Source organism: Pristiophorus japonicus, chromosome 7, assembly GCF_044704955.1.
Source record: "Pristiophorus japonicus isolate sPriJap1 chromosome 7, sPriJap1.hap1, whole genome shotgun sequence".
NCBI classification, from domain to species: domain Eukaryota; kingdom Metazoa; phylum Chordata; class Chondrichthyes; family Pristiophoridae; genus Pristiophorus; species Pristiophorus japonicus.
Genome location: NC_091983.1, coordinates 114,860,311 through 114,872,813, shown reverse-complemented (window position 1 = coordinate 114,872,813; position 12,503 = coordinate 114,860,311). Strand labels below are relative to the sequence as shown.

Genomic DNA, 12,503 nt, shown 5'->3' with positions numbered 1-12,503 from the left:
AATTAACTTAAAAAAAATGACATGCACTTCTTTCCTTGGTCAGAAAGATAAAAAATGCTACAAATGTTAGTAAAGCCCCCTGATGGTGGACCAGCCAAAACTCACACACCTCCCGAAACTAGCATGCACTTTCTCCTCCAAACAACCCCACTGACAGTATCAAAATGTACCATTGGGAGGAGGGCTGAGTGAGAATAGCAGGCAAGAGCTGCAATCCAACATTCCTGGTTCATAGCTTTCTTCATGCAGAGATTTGAGGCAATCATTTAATCATTATCTTAAAAGTTGTCGATCATCTCATGTTAACTGAAGAAAAAACTTGTATTGGTTTTGAGTAATTATGGAAAAGGACAAGGGAAAATTAAATGTGAAAATACTCAACTGGAGGACGGCTAACTTCAGTGAGTTGAAAAGGGATCTTGTCCAGGTGGATTGCAATCAAAGATTAGTAGGTAAAACAGTAAATGAACAAAGGTAGCCTTTAAAAGAGGAGATGGTTTGGGTACAGACATGAGGGGGAAAGGAAGGGCAGCCAAAGCCACAGCTCGCTAGATGACTAAAGATATAGATTCAAATGAAACAGAATAAGGAGGCTTATGATAAATGTCAAGTAGAGACCCAAGATAAATACATCATGTACAGGGGAGAACTGAAAAAGGAAATACGAGGGGCAAAGAGAGTATATGAGAATAGATTAGTGGGTAACTTAAAAGGAAACCCAAAAGTCTTTTATGAATATATAAATAGTAAAAGGGTAGTCATAGGAAGGGTGGGGCTGAGTAAGGACCAAAAGGATATCTTGTGGAGATAGAGGGCATAGCTGTGATACTAAATGAGTATTTTACATCTACTGACCACCAAATAGTGGGAAGGAGATAGAGGTGCAAAGTTGCAGAAATATGCAACAACTTTAGAATAATAATAATGCAGGACTTCAATTGTCATAATGTAGTGTGCCAAAAACTCGGATGGCTACTGTGGAGTTTGGGCGGTCGATTGAAAAAAATCGATCTGCTGCCGCGGTAGGGTACTTTCCCCTCCCTGAGCCATATTCAGCTCAGGGAGGATTTGAGCAGTGTTCACTTCCGCTGGAAACGGTATGGTAAAGGTGAGTTTCCAGCGAAGAGGGAAGCAGTGTGTGGGCCGCTGAAAAGCCACAGGACAGCGAAATTCAGCGAGGAAAAGATAGGACTTTTATGGCCGTGCCCCCGCGAGGTTTTCGCTTGGTGCTCGAACGCGACACCATTGGGGCTCTTTGGTAGGTAAACAGTTTTATTAATTATTAGTGTTTTATTTCATTTTCCAGCAACAGCAGTATTTATCTTTTCATGTAACTTTATTAATTGTTTTGGCTCCGTTAAACCTGCTGAGTGCTGCTCAAAGCTTTGCACATACCCCTGTACTTTTGTATAACTTTCAGGCCTGACTCTTTAGTGGAGTCCTGTGGGCTGCAGAGACCTGCTTGGCAGGGTTCACCCTAAGGATGGGAGGAGTGTTAGGATATCCCCTGTCCACTTGGCTGCTCACTCCTCTGCGGGACCTCAGTATAGTGCCAAAGCATGCATACAATGATGCTCATTGTGCCACCAGGTGCATCATCGAGTAGTGCAAAGGTATCTTTAAGCAGAGATTCCGGTGCCTGGACCGCTTTGGTGGCACCTTGCAGTACTCTCCTCAATGGGTCTCCATCATTGCCAAGGTCTGCTGCATGCTGTACAACCTGACCTTCATGAGGGGACAGCCGCTGGAGGTCGAGCCAGCAGTACCACCTGAGGAGGAGGAGGAGGAGGCGCAGGAAGAGGAGGAGGAGGAGGATCCCCGTTGTCGCAGAGCTAGGAGGGCGTCGACCCATCACCACCCTGGAAGGGCCGGGTGCAGACTGGCCAGCACCCTCCTGGGAGGGTGCGTCCTCACATATATGGAGGTGCCTGACACCTCCCCTGCAATCTCCCTCCATGCATTATATACTGGCGGTCTGCCAGGTCTCCCCACGTCAGGAAACAGTAATCTTCTTCTGTCCTCCACATCCTCCATCAGTGTCTCCAGCTCCATATCAGTGAACCTGTTGGCTCTTTTTGCACCTCTTACACCAACCACCCTTCCAACCTCCTTCCCTCCTCAGGGCCTTGCTGCAAACCCTGGCCTTTAAAAAGGGCAGGGAGCAGCTGGCTCATTAGAAACCCTTACCTGCATACTGAATTTCTCAGTGGTGATAATGTTCAAATTAAGACAGCCACACCGCTGAAAAATCCACTTTGGAAGGATTCATTAGCACTGGAACCCATTTGTTCACTTTTGGAGCTGAATATGGGGTGGCCCAGCCACGAAAACGTTTTGGCGCCAATGGCCACAAAAAGGTGGCGGGAACACCAGCTTTCCAGCGGTACTGAATTTCGGGCCCTCACTTTCTTCTGGGAAGCCAAATGAAGAAAATAATCTTCGCAAAATGTCTAATGTTTTACTTGTTATTTTCCGCATTGGAAACAGCTCTATCCACTTCTAATGACTATCAATCACAATGAACAATTGCTGTCCATCTAGCTCAACAAAATCAATATGTAACCTTTGCCACACCCTGAGAGACCTTTTCCATGGCTGTAACGGCACTGATGATGGTTTCTTGTTTACCGATTGATATGTAGTACACTGATTAACGAGGTACTCTATGGGCTAGAACCTCCACTTTTTTTGCATGCTTAACGCCTACTTAACGCACATTTTACCGCTGAAATGACGTCTAATGCCCATATATCGTCCATTTTGGCACAAAATGGAAACTGACGGGCATTTTTAGGAAACTTATCGCTGAGTGTTACTTTCCCCATGTGCTTAACGCCAGGAAAAATATATTACCACCCACCCACTTTTTTGGGGCGGAATCATCAGAATGGGTGAAATCAATGGCCATAATATCGCCCAGCATTACTTTCCGCACGGAGTTAACGCCGAGATTCAATATTAATGCACCCCCCCCCCCCCCCACTGTTTTTTGTCGTAAAGAACATATTTACCTAAATTAGCGGCCATGAGATCATCCACTGTCAATTTCACTATCTCACACACATATCGCCCACAATATCGCTCGCCCAAAAAACCACCCATAAAAAGTAGAACTGTTCTGAATGAACGGCAGTGGTGTGGCTGCCATTTGTTAATTCCCACTCTTACGTGAGGAGCTGATAGCTGAATGATTTGCCTGAAAGAACGCTGATGTGAGTGACAATGCGGACACACTGCTGTGTGTGTGCAGCTCAGACATCAATGGTGCCCATCATCTTGGTGCCAGTTAAAGTTTACGTTGATTGAGTTGTATTCATGTTAAGGAATCACCAGTATGTAACAGTCCAGCTATCTGAGACAATGCGCAACAAGGTTATGCTCAATAACAAAAATTTAATACAACATTGGTCTGAAATCATAAGTATCACAGCCAATAACACCCAACCCCCGCCCACATCCTACTTTTTTCACCATTGATATAAATCACATGTTCAACATGTCCAGCAACACAGAATATATAGGCAAAGCAGGAGCGTGGTCCCCAGCCCCCATACATTGCAACAAATTGCATACACCCAGATGGAGATATAACACAGCCATCACCTGTACACATGCACCTCACTTTCCTTCCCCCCTCCACTTCTTCTCCCCACCTCTTCTCCCCACCTCTTCTCCCCACCTTCACCTCATTACTCCACAGCACCTGGCCTTGGAGCTCCTCAGGTGGTGTCTCATTGGGGGAGATGAAGGCAGATGTGGTGGTTGCACGGGTATGGGAGCGGGGGTTGTCGAGGGGGCAAAATTCTCAGGTGCAGAAGCAGGATCTTGATCCTTGCTCTCATCTGTCGTTTGCAGTGGTGGTGTGGAACCTAGGGGTGGAGTTCCATGCTCGGGGACTACTGGGAGGCCTGTGGCAGCAGTGTTCCTGACTATCACATCCAGGGCCTCCGCCATGCGCGGAATGTACTCGGTCATGGTGGCCAGCAGTCGGGATATGCCCCCCAATGCTTCGATGAGCTGGTCACCAATGTCTACAGTCTTCCTGGACAACTGTACCATCTCTCCGCTGTCATGTAGCACTCATGAAACAGACCTGCCATGTCCACGAGGCCTCTGCCGGGTCAGCGCCATCCTGGAGACAAATGGGGTGCCCTGTGGCGAGGTGCTTGGGGCCGGTACCTCCAGAATGGAGGCGGGAATGACGGAAGGACCACTAGATGGCCTTGGGGTGGAATGGCTTCTGGAGCGTGGCGATGCAGGTTCCTCGAAGTCCACGCTCTCATCCATGGAGAACAGACCCAGCCGATTGACGGGCGAGAATCGGAGCTCCTCAGCACCAGATGTAGGATCATCCGCCGACTGCTGCCCTGCGCCCCCACCTTCTGGCCTCTGTGGTCTTGCCTGGAGCCACGCTGCTGGCTGAGCTGCAAAACACAAATGAGGTTATTAGAGGAGAAGGGGGTGCTTGGGTCACAAGGTGAGTCCAGCGCCACCCACGGCATATGCACGGCAAAAGCACCACCGCTATCAAAATCATTACAGACATCACATTTCATGAACATCAACACATTCTGCATTGGAATGATTTTCATTAGGCCAGCATTATTTATACAACAATTTTAGAAATCATTTATCATATATGATTGTTCACATATGAGTGGGAGTGGCAACTATAGACTTTACATGAAGCAATGGTGCAAGATTTACTCATGTGGCAACACTTCAGGGTCTGCAGATGCGTCCGTGGCTGTCCGGGTGTGCTTCCCCACGAGTGCAAGCACCTTCTCCTCCATGTCAGTGATGTCGCTGGGGACTGGTGGCCCCCCACCCGTTGGCCTCTGCACGGACCTCATCGTCGATAGCTTCTTCTGTAAAAGGTGACAGGATGACATGGCATGAGATCATTGCATGATATCATTGTTAGGTATTGTCACAGAAACTGATACAACACATAACTGACAGATGTAATCATGATTATTATGATAATTATCATTCTTAACCTAAAGACGTACACCGTGACCGCAGGCTTTGAGTAAAACATTCCTGGTAAAATTGCAAGACCTCACATCTGCTGTTAGTCACTCCCGACTGTTACAAATCAAATTATATAAATACATAAGTACATGTAAATCAATTTAATACTTACTCTTGCGGATCCCACAAGGTCGTTCCATCGTTTGCGGCATTGATTGCCCTCATGCACCTCGTTGGTTGCCAAAGAGACCACCTCTGCTATCTCGGCCCATATCTTCTGGTATGCCTTTGGGATAGCCTTCCCACGCCCTCCCTGTGTCACATCACACCACCGTAACTCAATCTCCTGCAGGAGGGAAGCATTTGCCTCGTCCGTGAACCTCCTAGCTCTTTTGCGCCCTCCAATGTGCTCCTCTCCCAGCTCACTGCTCTCTCCATCGTCAGTCTCCACAGCGTGCTGTGATGCCTCCTGCTCTCTCTCCATTATAGGCCAAATCCAGTCAAATATGTGGCTGGTAACACCCACTTTTTGTTTGCCTACTCGCTGTGAAGCTCTAAACTCTCCCTCCTTCCTCCTAAAGCAGCCACACCACACCCAGACACGCCTTCAGTCCCTCTCAGATTCCTCACTCTCTGTCTCCTCTTCTGCACATGTCATGGTGACCCTTGACCTCCAGAATTGCGGGAATCGAGCGTTACCATGCCACCGCTAAGGACGGCCACACTTTACGGCAGAAGGTCAAAAAATGTAACGGCACCGCCCATTTTATATCGCTTGCGGTACCACCCATTTTCAAAAATGGAGACTAGGTGGTTTGAGAATGGGAGAGAAGCCGGCGATCTGAGAACCCTTTTTTACTGCCCATGCCAGAAATATTGCCTATTTTTGGGCGATAACCACAAAAGTGGAGGGTCTAGCCCTATATCTATATCGAGATCTGGCCACCCTAAGTAACTGCATGCAAAACTCTTAATCAAGCACATTCCCAGGTGCTAGTCATGAAAATCTCCCAATAATTTGGACCTGAATTTATTTGGTGTTACGTATGTAACCCTTGGCAACCTGTATCACACCACCACCAGAGGGCTTACCTATTGGAGTCCCAAGAGATCCCAGCATCCCTTGGGAGCACTGTATATAAGCAGGTCTTCCACGTTGGAGTTTAATTAAAGGAGCTAAGGTCACACTTACTCATTGGATACAGTACTCAGTTGTATCACTTTATTATGAGCGTAACAATTGGCGACGAGACAACGAACAACCACGCGAAAATACAAAGAACTGTTGGTATCCTGGAGAAATTCTCAGAAGGGGACAATTGGGAGGCCTTTGTGGAGAGACTCAACCAATACTTCATGGCCAACGAGTTGGAAGGGGATGAAAACGCTGCCAAACGAAGGGCGATTCTCCTTACCGTCTGTGGGGCAACAACCTATGGCCTCATGAAGAATCTTCTCGTTCCGGTGAAACCAACAACCAAATCCTATGAAGAACTGTGTACGCTGGTCTGGGAGCACCTAATTCCGAAGGAAAGCATTTTGATAGCGGGGTATCGGTTCTACACGTGTCAACGGTCAGAGGGCCAGGAAGTGCGAGTTACGTCGCCGAACTAAGACACCTTGCAGGACATTGCGAATTTGATGGATTCCTTGAACAAATGCTAAGAGACTTTTTTGTGCTTGGCATTGGCCATGAGGTTATCCTTCACAAACTATTGACTGTTGAAATACCGCATCTGAGCAAAGCCATAACGATAGCCCAGGCATTTATGTCCACCATCGATAACACCAAATAAATTTTGCAGCATCAAGAGATTTCGGCCAGTAATGTACAAAAAGTAACGTCGCTTTCAAGCAGGAATGCATATGGCAGAACATACGCACTGGCTGCTATACGATCTCAGATGACCCAGAGTCTGCCATCAATCGTTAATGCGAGGCAGTTAACACCTTGTTGGCGCTGTGGAGGTGATCATTGGGCCCATCAATGCCGCTTCAAACACTATGCGTGCAAAAGCTGTAGAACAATGGGGCATCTCCAGCAAATGTGCAGACGTGCTGCAAACCCTGCAAACCACCATGTTGCAGAGGACGATTGATCCATGGTGGATCAGGCTGAACTAGAGACTCGAACCGAGGAAGCAGAAGTGTACAGGGTACACAGCTTCACCACGAAATGTCCACCGATCATGTTAAAAGTTAAAGTGAATGGAATTCCAGTATCCATGGAACTGGACACGGGTGCAAGTCAGTCTATAATGAGCAAAAAGGCTTTCGACAGGCTGTGGAGCAACAAGGCACTCAGGCCCAAGCTTAGCCCCATTCACACCAAGCTAAGAACTTACACCAAAGAGCTGATCCCTGTTATTGGTAGCGCAAAGTAAAAGTCTCCTATGATGGAGCAGTGCACGAATTCCCACTGCGGATTGTGCCTGGTGATGGCCCCACACTGTTCGGCAGAAGTTGGCTGGGAAAAATCCGCTGGAACTGGGTGCTTTCGTCCGTCGACAACGCCTCATGTGCCCAGGTACTGAGCAGATTCCCGTCGTTGTTTGAGCCAGGCATTGGAAGTTTCTCGAGGGCGAAGGTGCAGATCCACTTGGTTCCCGGTACACGGCCCATCCACCACAAGGCACTGGCATTACCATATATGATGCGAGAGAAAGTGGAAATTGAACTGGACAGGCTGCAGCAAGAAGGCATCATCACACCGGTGGAATTCAACGAGTGGGCCAGTCTGATTGTTCCAGTTCTCAAAGGCGATGGCACGGTCAGAATTTGTGAGACTACAAAGTAACGATTAATTGTTTGTTGCTACAGGACCAGTACCCGCTACATAGAAACATAAAAACATGGAAAATAGGTGCAGGAGTAGGCCATTCAGCCCTTCAATAAGATCATGGCTGATCGTTCCCTCAGTACTCCTTTCCTGCTTTCTCTCCATACCCCTTGATCCCTTTAGCTGTAAGGGCCATATCTAACTCCCTCTTGAATATATCCAATGAACTGGCATCAACAACTCTCTGTGGTAGGGAATTCCACAGGTTAATAACTCTCTGAGTGAAGAAGTTCTTCCTCATCTCAGTCCTAAATGGCCTACCCCTTATCCCAAGACTGTGTCCCCTGGTTCTGGACTTTCCCAACATCAGGAACATTCTTCCTGCATCTAACCTGTCTAGTCCCGTCAGAATCTTGTATGTTTCTATCAGATCCCCTCTCATCCTTCTAAACTCCAGTGTATAAAGGCGCATTCTACCCAAGGCAGACGACCTATTTGCGACCCTGGCTGGAGGGAAGACGTTCACCAAGTTGGATCTGACCTAGGCCTACATGACGCAGCAGCTGGAGGAATCTTCGAAAAGCCTCACCTGCATCTACACGCACAAAGATCTGTTCATCTACAACAGATGCCTGTTTGGGATTCGTTCAGCCACGGCAATTTTCCAACGGAAGATGGAGAGCCTGCTGAAGTCAGTTCCACGCACCGTGGTTTTCCAGGACGACATACTGGTCACAGGTCGGGACACCATCGAACACTTGAAGAATCTGGAAGAGGTTCTAAGTCGGCTAGATCGTGTGGGACTCAGGTTGAAATGCTCGAAGTGTGTTTTCCTGGTGCTAGAGGTCGAGTTCTTACGAAGAAGAATTGCGGCAGATGGCATCAGACCCACCGACGCCAAGATGGAGGCCATCAAGAATGCGCCGAGACCACAGAACGTGATGGAGCTGTGGTCGTTGCTGGGACTTCTCAACTATTTCGGTAATTTCCTACCCGGGTTAAGCACCTTACTAGAAACCCTACATGTGCAACTGCGCAAGGGAAACGACTGGGTATGGGGGAAATCACAAGAGGCTGCTTTTGAGAAAGCCAAAAATCTGTTATATTCCAACAAACTGCTTGTCCTGTATAACCCATGTAAACGATTAGTGCTAGCTTGCGATGCGTCATCATACAGGGTCGGGTGTGTGTTACAACAAGCAAACGAATCGGGAACATTGCAACCAGTCGCCTATGCGTCCAGGACTTTGTCCAAGGCCGAAAGGGCTTACAGCATGATTGAAAAAGAAGCTCTTGTGTGCGTTTGAGGTGAAAAAAATGCACCAGTGTCTGTTTAGTCTCAAGTTTGAGCTAGAAACTGACCATAAGCCGCTCATATCGCTATTCTCAGAGAGGAAAGGGATTAACACCAATGCCTCTGCCCGCATCCAACAATGTAATCCGCCACATACCGGACACAGAAAACTGCGCTGATGCTCTGTCATCTACCATTGCTCACCACCGGGTTCAAAATGGCACAGCCTGCAGACTTGCTCTTGATGATGGATGCATTCGAAAATGAAAAGTCACCTGTTACGGCCCACCAGATCAGGACCTGGACCAGCCAGAATCCCTTACTGTCCCTGGTAAAAACCTGTGTCCTCCATGGGAGCTGGTCCAACGTCCCTGTGGAGATGCACGAAGAGATCAAGCTGTTCCAGAGGTGCAAAGACGAAATGGCCATACAGGCGGACTGTCTTTTGTGGGGTAATATCGTGGTTTTGCCTAAGAAAGTTCATACGCGACCTACACAGTACCCACCCAGGCATAGTAATGATGAAAGCTATAGCCAGATCCCATGTGTGGTGGCCACCATTGTCTCAGACTTAGAGTCATGCGTGCGCCAATACAACACTTGCTCTCAACTGAGCAATGCGCCCAGAGAGGCACCGCTAAGTTTGTGGTCATGGCCCTCCAAACCGTGGTCTAGGATCCACGTTGACTTTGCGGGCCCATTTCTAGGCAAAATGTTCTTGGTTGTTGTGGATTCAAAATGGATTGAACGTGTAATAATGTCTGTAAGCACATCCACCGCCACCATCGAAGGTCTACGAGCCATGTTTTCCACGCACGGCCTGCCGGATGTCCTTGTCAGCGACAATGGGCCGTGCTTCACCAGTACTGAATTCAAGGAATTCTTGATCAGCAATGGGATCAAGCACGTCACATCTGTCCTGTTGAAGCCCGCATTCAACGGCCAGACAGAACAGACAGTTCAAACCATCAAGCAACGCTTGAAACATGTGTCGGAAGGATCCCTGCAGACCCACCTGTCCCGAGTCCTGTTCAGCTACCGCACCAGACCCCACTCGCTCACGGGGTTCCCCCAGCCGAGCTGCTCATGAAAAGGGCGCTCAAAACAAGGCTCTCTCTTGTCCACCCTGATCTCCTTGATCATGTCGAGGGCAGGCGGCATCAACAAAGCATGTACCATGATCACACAAACTTGTCATGCGATATTGAAGTCAATTACTCTGTATTTGTACTCAACTATGGACATGGTCCCAAATGGCTTGCTGGCACGGTCATAGCCAAAGAAGGGATTAGGGTGTTTCAGGTCATATTGGCCAATGGACTAACGTGCAGAAAGTACTTGGACCAAACCAAATTGCGGTTCACAAACAGCCACAAGCAACCCAAAGAGGACACCACCAACTTCGACCCTCCAACACACACACACATGTGGCAACTGACATGTGGGTTGACCACGAAGCTGAACTCATCATCCCCAGCAGCCCGGCAAGGCCAGCAGCCCAGCAGCCCAGTGAAGAACCAACCAACTCACCCACACCTGCTTTGTAATGAGATGATCGACAAGGGAGCGAAAAGCCCCAGATCGTCTCACCCTGTAAATAATAGTACTATTGACTTTGGGAGGGAGTGATGTTATGAATGTAACCTTTGGCAACCTGTATCACACCACCACCAGAAGGCCTACCTGTTGGAGTCCCAAGGGATCCCAGAATGCCTTAGGAGCGCTGTATATAAGCAGGCCTCCCACGCTGCACCAGCACTCTGGAGTTTAATTAAAGGAGCTAAGGTCACACTTATTCATTGCATACAGTACTTAGTTGTATCACTTTATTATGAGCGTGACATTTGGTATAACCACTCTTGCACCCCACATGATACAATCTTTATCGATTGCTAATTCATTCCTACAAATGAAGAAAGGATGAATATCTTTCTCTCTTACCTGGTTTGGCCAGCCATTTGCAATAACTGGGTCACGTTTGGTTGCTCTACCAATCTCTTTAGCTGTGACTGGCAGTTCATCAATTCATGAAAAATAGAACATTTCTTCTGTGTTGGGTGGAACTTGTGATTGGGAAGGCAATCTAGATATAGCATCAGCATTACTGTGATCAGCCGATTGTCTGCATTCAATATCATATGTATATGCTGACAAAATCAAAGCCCATCTCTGTATTTGGGCTGCAGCTAATGTTGGATCTGGGGATTTTGGATGGAGGATTGCTGAGGGGCTTATGGTCTGTAATGATGGTACATTACGACCATTCAAGTATTAGTGAAGCTTCTTGACCCCAAAAATTAATGCCAAAGCTTTCCTTTCGATTTGCGCATAATTACGCTCACTGGCACTGAGAGTGCGTGAAGCATAAGCAATTCGTCTCTCCTCCCCGCTATGTAGTACATGAGAGATCACTGCCCCAACTCCATGCAGAGAGGTGTCACATGCTAGCTTGATCTCCTTAGATATGCCATAGTGAACTAACATGGTGCTCTCCACCAATAGGATTTTACACTCCTTGAATATTGCATCACATTCTTGTGACCACTTTCAACGGACCTGTTTTTTCCATAGCTCCTTGAGTGGATGTAACACTGTAACATTGTAATACTGTAACACTGTAGCCAAATTTGTTAGGAACTTCTCATAATAGTTCAAACAACCGAAAAATGATTGCTGTTCGGTGACATTCTTGGCAGTGGGTGCATTTCTGATTGCATCCAGCTTTCCCTTGGTTGGATGCAAACCATATTTGTCTACTCCGTGTCCTAAGTACTCCACTGAGTTTTGAAATAACTCACACTTGCGAGCAGTCACACGTACTCTGTACGTCTCTAGCCATTTGAGGACTTCATTTAATATGTTATTATGAATTTGCCTGCTTGATGCTGAAATTAGTATGTCATCTAAATAACATATTACCCCTTCAATGCCTTGCAAAATCTGGTTCATCACTCCTTGAAATATGGCAGAAGCGGAAGACACTCCAAATGGTAGTCTATTAAATTGATATAGGCCTAGATGAGTATTTATAATCAAGCATGACTGGGACTCCTCATCGACTTCAAGTTGTAAGATTCAACTTTGAGAAGATCTGACCACCTGTCAGTGTTGTGAACAAATCTTCTACATTTGGCAATGTATTGGGGAGATTACCCTCGCGAACCTGGTTTGCAATTACTTTATAATCACCATACAACCTTACATTACCATCGGACTTGGATGTAACAAGAATGGGTGTAGCTCAATTACATAGATCTATCCTAGAGATAATGGGCTCAATTTTCCCCAATGTGCCATTTTTTTGGCATACACCATTTTTTTTTTGGAGTAAATTAAAATCTCCAAGTTTCCCCAAAGTTTCTGTACTTCAGTAGGCTAAGTTTTTTTTTTACCTCATTTGGGGCGTAATCTGCCACCCGCGCCAATTCTGGCCATTGAAGCAAGTTTGCCAGCTCC

General features: G+C 47.1%; 1 protein-coding gene across 2 annotated transcripts in view; it reads left to right on the top strand.

Moving 5' to 3' along the window:
* lama2 (laminin, alpha 2) overlaps positions 1–12,503 on the top strand; it is a 693,080-nt gene that overhangs the window by 233,718 nt on the left and 446,859 nt on the right. The window lies entirely within an intron of this gene.